The sequence below is a fragment of the Glycine soja genome, chromosome 9, assembly GCF_004193775.1.
Source record: "Glycine soja cultivar W05 chromosome 9, ASM419377v2, whole genome shotgun sequence".
In the NCBI taxonomy this organism is placed as follows: domain Eukaryota; kingdom Viridiplantae; phylum Streptophyta; class Magnoliopsida; order Fabales; family Fabaceae; genus Glycine; species Glycine soja.
Window position 1 is genome coordinate 2,123,182 of NC_041010.1, and position 8,579 is coordinate 2,131,760.

General features: G+C 24.7%; 1 long non-coding RNA gene across 1 annotated transcript; it reads right to left on the minus strand.

Moving 5' to 3' along the window:
• Nucleotides 1-4,789: 4,789 nt before the first annotated feature.
• Nucleotides 4,790-5,700, minus strand: LOC114425932. Its single transcript, XR_003669319.1, has 2 exons — nt 5,610-5,700; nt 4,790-5,071 (listed from the first exon to the last, which is right to left on the minus strand). It is a non-coding gene; the product is annotated as an uncharacterized LOC114425932 (long non-coding RNA).
• Between the last annotated feature and the right edge of the window lie 2,879 nt (nt 5,701-8,579).

Here is an 8,579-nt window from a genome sequence, read left to right on the forward strand (position 1 = left end):
AACATGTAGCCAATGTTCCGGTACTGAACTATCCATATCGTGATAAGTTGTGGAATATATATAACTAAGTTCTTCATTATAGGTTTGATGCAAGACGTATCATAAGGCATATGAGATCAAATCTTGTTATATTTTCTTAAATTTATATTTTAAATTAACCTTTGCAAAAGGGTTGTTCGAGTGGTAAATTTGCTTGATTTTCCTGATTGCTGAACCTCTTGTATATGCCAATAAAAATGATAAAACCAGCATCTTCTCGAAGCGTGTTTGTGGTATGTGTTTGGTTTCGGTAGGGAAGAGTTTAATGTATATTAATATAGATATAGATAACTATTTTTTTTTCCGATTACTTGCTTAAAAATTTATATATATAAATAGAAAAACAAGCGCAATCTTTAAAATGTGACACAATATATATTTTTCATAATTGTATCTTTTTTACTTTACCCTTCAATTTAAATTATGTATGATTTTAGTCTCTTAGAAAAAATTAAATCCTTTAGATAAATAAACTTATTTAATCCAACACAGAGCTGTAAGATCTCGCTGTATTCACATGAGTGAAAATAATCTATTTAATAAAAAAAAAAGTAAGATTAATTTTTGACCCCAATAAATTAAAAAAATACTTGTAATATTTAATTTATATCATATCATGAAAAAGATTAACTTTTAACTCAATAAATTAAAAAAACATTCATAATTTTTTACTTTAAGACAAAAAAAATCTTAATCTTATGCCGACATTTTGTGCCATCACCATTCCAACTTATTACTATTTTTTAGGAGAGCTACCGCGTATCAAACTAATTAATTAATCATTGGTTATTTTTTTTATTAAAGAAGTCATTCTGGCACATAATTTCCCACGCCTAAAATCAGCTATGGCATTTATTTCATAATTTAATTCACATATTCACACAGACTAATATTAATTATTATTGTCATGGGAATTCTTTTTGGATATGTGCAATAGAGTCTCAAGCTTTTGTTCTGCTTCCATCTTCAAACTACATTGACACTGACCCTGAATGCAAGGACAGTCTGAGCAATCATAGCTACCCCAGCAAGGTATATGTAGATTGATCTCTGCATCTGAATCTTCTTTAGTCTCACACTGCAAAACTGAAATTAAAAGAATGTTCATTATATTTTTAATGGAGAATTAAACTTTTAGTTATTCAAAATCAATCCTAAAAGAATCACTTTGACAAAATAATATAATTCCGAAAGGAGATGAAATTCTTTTGTTTACAAGTTATATACTGTTTTTTTATATCTATTTTTAGTAAACATGTCATAAATTTAAATGCTAGTTAATTGGGGATTTCAAAGTAAATTTATTAAAATACTATAAATTTCATTTATCGTTCCTCAAGGTGTGCTAAAAACGAAAAATGACTCATAAAAAACATGTAAATTAAATGTTGGTTTTCAACATGCATTGATGGCAAACATGAAGGGTGGACATTAAGTTATTTAATTTAATTATAGTAAAATTATTTCATTTAATAAGTTTTTGTATATAAGAATATACACAAAGAATTGTTAAACAAAAAAACTCATGTCAAAAATTATTTCTAAAATAAATTCAACTCCATCAATATATGAAATGGAACTGGTGGTTTGATAAATAAAGGATTACAGGAAGCTTCTTCAAAGAAAGAAGAAATTACCTGAAACAAACACCTAGCTTCAAAGACTTGTCCATGTTCTGTTTAGCTCTAGTGACTTTTTTCTCTCTCCCGATATTCTGTTTGGCTAGTGTTTATGTCTTCTACCTAGTATCTGATTGGACATGAATTATTACTAGCCAAAGCTATAGCTTGTATAATTTGTGAGAACTTTTATATACTTTCAAGATTTTTTCTTTTTCTTTTCTATAATATACATTAATACCTTCAAGACTCAAGGGCATTTTTGTAATATAAAATAAGCTAAATTGTGTTTTTTTAGGTTTGATTAATTTTCATACTAACTTGTGACTTCCTCTTTGGATCAATCTCATAATTAATATGTAATGACTATCTTTGTATTAGTATTAAATATAAAGAATAGAATATGAAACTTTTATTAGAGATGAATTTGATTTTTTTTTTTTGTTTCTTTTTATGTTATTTTATTAAAATTATATAATTTTTAAAATTAAATATCATCATTAAATATTTATATAATTGTTTATACATTGTCATTAGAGGATGTGTGAATTTGGAGGTAGTGGGTTGTTGAGAATTCTTGTTTTGTTTTCTTAGGGGTCTATTGTTTTATATCACTTCCAAGCCCCACACTTAATTCATGACACCACGTGTCCTGTGTGCCGCGACAACCTCGTTCCACCGAATCCGAGGATGTTCCAGTTCCGGAAACGTTAACGCGAGACATCCAAGCCCAAAACGACGCCGTGGAAGCCGTGTCTTACATGAACCCGAATTTATTTCCCTGGACATTTGAAAAGGTTAGGGAAGAGGGGCTTTGATTTGAAAATTTGCGATTTTTTTTCAATTTGTGGGGGATTTTAATTTCCAAAAAAAAATGTAAGAATAACATTAAATAATTGGTCCGATGAAAAAATTGATGAAGAGTGATTCATAAGTACGAAAATCAACTAAACTTAACTACGGACAACTAAATAATACATTTTAATATTTTGAGATGAAAGAAAATAAAAAAATACAGAAATAAAATTCATACCTTACGAATTTTACAATGATAAAAAAAATATATTTTAATCTATGTAATATAATTGATAGTGTGTACAACAATTAATGAGAGTTGAGGTAATATAAGTCACAATATAAGATATAGATTAGATTTTTTTTTATTAGTAGAGATATATTTATATTTAATCAAAGATGTTGCTAATGATTCTTAGATTATTTTTAGTGGAATAATTTATTTTGGATTCTTAGAACACTTTTGTTGGTTTTATAATATTAATATTATATAAAATATGAGAACTTTGTTCATTTTTTTTTCCAATTTGAGTTTTCAGATTAGTTTTCTTGGGTTTTTCATTTGAAATTAATTAGGAAAAGAAACATTATAAAATAATATTTTTGAAAGAAAAAAGTTCTTTGGGAATTTTCTTCCTAGAACATAATTTCTAACATGAAAAATTCTTAAGTAAAAATACTAGTAGATACTATGGACAATGATTTTTGAGCTCAAAATTCTAATTAAAGATACTCTTAAAAATTGATTAAGGTAAAAAAAAGCATAAATAACACAATTTTGCATATTTTAATAATTATTATTATTATTTTAGTTACTTCACCCCTACCTTAAGAATGTTTTGCCTTTAATTAATAATACCTGACTAACAAATTAATTAACAAAATTACCTCTAAAACATGTGTGTGAAAATAAAAGAAAAAGCGGTGTGCAACAAATAAAAAAAAGTGCATAATGCTCAATATTTTTATGTAACAAACGAAGAATGACGTGAGGCGTTGAATTTTGTGAATAAAGTGAGAAAAATAAATTGAAAATTAAATGTTGATGATTGAAACTTTTGTAAGATCCGAAAATAAAAAGGTTCCTTACATGAAACGTAACACCACCGCTATAATATTATTAAATAAAGTTGAAAGTTTATTAGAAAAGCATCGACGAGGTTAATAATGTTTTCCAAATACAATATCATTAAATCGTAGGTTTTTAATAACGCTTTCTTTGGGAACTGTTATTTATTTATATGGCTAAATTATGTTTTTAATTCTATTTTTTTATGAAATTTACTTTTATTTTTATTTATTTATTTTTTTTACCTATTTTAGCTTCTTAACTGTTTGTCCATAATTTATTTTCGATCCCGTCACTGAGTGCCACTCAAAAGTAATGTGAAGAATCAATCAGGACAACACAAGGAATTTAAGGTTATGTTTGTCATTTTATTTAATTTTAATTTTTTTAGTGAAAAAATTTATTTGATTATTTGGTAAATAAATATTTTTAAGTAATTTTTAGCATTTTTAAGTAAATTTTATTATTTTTTAAAATGTTAGCTTATAAATTTTTATATTTTTTTTGAAATATTTATTCAAATTTTTATCCTTTTTAAATATTTCATTTTTATTATTTTATATTTTCTATCTACTCCCACTGTTACTTTTATGTACATGATTTAATAAGTTAGCTTAAAATTTTTAACTTTTAATTACTTTAAAATTTTTGGATAAAATATATTTAGTCTCTCATCCTTTTATTAAATTCCATTTTAGTTTTTCAACAATTTTTTTACTAGTCTTAATTAGTCCATCAATTATATATCTATAGTTATTTTTAGTTTTCTCTCACCAATTAAACATCACCATTAAGTAACTTGTAAATTAAATAATAAACTACTTCTGTTTCATAATTTCTTATTTAATTTTAAGTTATTTGTCAAAAAGAAAAAAGCATATGAAAAACCCAAATAAGGAACGAGACTTGTGAAATTCTCTGAAGCTCAATCTTTGAATTCTTCAATTTTGTAATTTAATTTTATTATTTTTATTAAGTACAACAAAAGTGTAATTTAAAAAAATGTCATTACTTAAAATTTAAAATATTTAATGAACTTATATGTTTTATGCAAAAAAAATAAAATGAAAATGATAGTTGTTATTTTAAAATAAAATTGCTGACAAGTTAATAAGGACTAAAATATTCACATTTGGATATATATATTTTTATTTATACCTAGACAAATTATATATTTTTTGTTTATTTTCAATAATTTTTTTATATTTTTATTGCATTTAAAATTGTAAAATATTTCTAAAACAGATAAAGTTCTAGCGGCACGCAATTTCCCACGCATAAAATCAACTATGGCATTTATTTAATAATTTAATTCACAAATTCATGACACTGATTAGTTAATTATTATTGTCATGGGAATTCTTTTTGAACATGTGTGCATGCAATAGAGTCTCGAGCTTTTGATCTTCTTCTTCTTCTGCTTCCATATTTAGATCACATCGGCAGCGATTGTTAATGCAAGGACAGTCAGGGCATTCATAATGACCATAGCAAGGTATAACCAGATCAATTTCTGCGTCTGAATCTTCTTTAGCTTCACACTGCAAAACTTCAAATGTATTTTTTCTCTCAATAGCCAACCATTTTATTAAAAAATTTAAAGAATATTCATTATATATATTTTTATTTATGTCTACTTTTAGTAAACATGTCATAAATTTAAATACTATTTGTGGATTTCAAAGTAAATCTATTAAAGTAGGATAAATTTCATTTGTATTACTTGTCAAGGTGTTCTAAAAACGAAAATTGACTCATAAAAATTAAATGTTAATTTTCAACATGCATGGATGACGAACATGAAGGAGTACGTGGAGATTAAGTGATTTTAATTAATCATAGCAAAAATATTTCATTTAATAAGTTTTTGTATATAAGTTTGAATTATCAAACTGTTAAATTTAATATATTGAAATATTTGAAGGATTATTAAAATTTTAATGAGTACAAAGAATTGTTGAGTAAATAAATATAACCTATCAAAAGTTATTTCTGGAATAATTTTAACTCCAACCATATGTGAAATGTAACTTGTGTTTAGTAAATAAAGGATTACATGAATGTTCTGCAAAGTAAGGAGAAATTACCTGAAGCAAAAACCAAGAGGACGACGAAGAAACCTAGCTTAACCAAAGACTTGTCCATGTTCTGTTTGGCTAGTGACTATGTCTTCTACCTAGCCTCTCATACATTAATTTATAGCCGAAGCTAGCTCATATAATATGTGAGAATTCAGTTAATTAATTAGCCTCTCTTACTTTATTGCATTATATTTCTTGAAATTAATGTGTACAACAATTAATGAGAGGTTTTTTAATATAAAAAAAATAATGATCAATGCATCTCCTAATTTGACATGATAGATAAAAGATGATCGGAGATAAAAAAACTAACTCAAAAGTTAGTTAAAAATAAAAACTAAATTATTAAATTAGAAATATTTAATTAAATTAACTATGAATAAAAAGTGTAAAATGATAAAAAAAAAATATTTATATTTTAGTATTTTATGTTATATTTTTTTCATGTTAAATATTCTATTATTAATCTTATATTATTTTTAAAATATTTTTAATCGAATTTAAAATAATATAAAAAAAATCAATTATACTTTTATTATGTTAATTAGTATAACAGTCAAAATAAATCATCTAATATAAAATTATTTAAAAAATAATAGATAAACTATATTGTTTAAAAAATAAATTAAATATTATAAGTGATACAAATGATTAAATTAAATAATGTAATATAAAATATAATAAAAAATAAAACTATCAGCTATCATTATTAATGTTTACATTTACAATATTAAATTAATAAAATAAATAATATACTCATTAAATTAAATTAAGAATTTAATATAAAATTATCCAAACATAATATAAAAAATAAAATAAATTAGAGTAAATTTATGACTTATTATTATGTTAAATAACAATAAAATTCTGATTTAATTTATTTAAAAAAGATAAGTAAAAAATTTGATAAATATATTAAACATAAAAAATAAAAGAAAATATATAAAAAAACTAAGGTTTAAAAACGTTGAAAATTACAAAAAAAACACTTTAAAAAATTATTTATTGAAGAATAAATAAATTTTTTAAATTAAAAAAATAATTAAAATACGTTCTCCAACGTAAGTAAAATAACAACCAGAAAAGTGCGCCCTTTCAAAAAAAAAAAAAACTAGAAAAGTGCATAAAGCTCACATAGAATGAGGCGAGACGTTGATTTTGGTGAATAAAGTGAGAAGAAATAAATTGAAATTGAATATGATAACTGAATTTTTGTCATCAGAAAAAAAATAAAAGACGGTTACTTATACATAGAAGGTACCATTGTTTTTTTTCCATTGACATGACAATCACATGATTGTTAGTTAGGAATTCGAATTTTAAGGCAAATAAACACTTGGAAACACTCAAAGAACTAAGGAGAAGTAACCAAGTGAAAATGCCTAACAAAATGTAAGGAATTTGGGGTATAATAGATAGTGAATGTGATATTAGGGGTGTGGAATGGTTAAAATCTATTTTCCTAGCTCTTTGAATTTCCTCTTTTCTAGTATTCTTTACATACTATTGTTCCCAATAATTCAGGAGCTATCATAATGCAAGAAGCTATGGCAATGCTTTTTTCTTTTGCACTCCAATACACTAAGAGATAATTGTTTGCAATGTGTCCTTTGATTAAGTCACATGTTAAGCACTTAACAAACACCCCCATAAGAAATAAGCACGATTCTCACGTTCCTGACCTATGTGAAAGCTAAAAATATTACCCACAACTCATATGTCGACCTTGAATTTTTGAACATCTACTATGTCTAATTCTTCTGACAATTTAGAGTTATTATTCAATTCTGATAACCTGACGCTTACTATAACTTAATCATATATTAAGTTGTAGACATTATTTTTAGATGATTCCAAAAGCTATTAGTTACAATTCAAAGTCCCTATACTACAAGAGTTTACAATCTACCAAAATTTCTTCATAAAAAAAGTCACAGCTTAATTAAGGTCATGTGTACATGTGACCAACACATCCCTCAAATTTGAACAAAATGCAAAATGCGAAGTTCTTTTAAAATTAAAGTTAAATTATAAATATCCATAGTTGTTTTAAAATTATATATACTTGAAAAATTAAAATTTATTTTTGATTATCTATGCTATATGATTCAAATTTATAATTTTTTTAGTAACATTTTTCTTTACTTCATAGGCTCCCTACATATTTATTCTAGACATATAGTTTATAATTTTCATTCTAGGTAATTTAACATGGTTCAAATAACTTTTTGAATTTAAAAGGCATTACTTATTTTTATTTTCCAAATTATATCTCTATTTTTTTATATTTTTATGTAGTATAATAAAAGTGCATTAATATAATGAAGTTGTAAAATAAATTTGTATTTCTTTAAAAGTTTATATATATTTTTCCTCTCAAATTTAATTTTTTTTAGTCCTTCAAATTTAAAATTACTTTTTTAATCCCTCAAATCTAAAAAACACTCTTTTTCCATCTTCCTAGATCTCACTAGCATGTATCAAAGAAGGACTTGTTAAATTTTAATTTAAAGTAAAAATTGTGATTTTTGACTATTTTAAAACGTGAAAATCATCTAAATCAAAAATAAAAATATAAAACATGAAATTTTTCCTAGACCTAAACTGAAATCAATTCTCAATGTTGGTAACCCTAGCCCCAACAAAACCTCATGCATGCCTAGCACCTTTAGCTACCAACTACATGTCAAAATGGTTACCGAAATCATCAGTGTGATGAATCACAACAACTTCGAGGTGCGGATACACCATCTGTTTGAGCTTCTACACCTGTGGGGATAGAGCAGTGTTGACGAGGGAGAACAAGGCAACAACAGTACAATCAACAGCACCATCGAAATAGAGGAAGCCGCAAGAAAATAATATATTATTTGTTTTCAGGAGAAAATAGTTTAAATTTTTGTAAAATACATATAACTTTATGATTAACAAAATTCAAATGACTTAATATAAATCTTTACAGATTACAATTGAGTT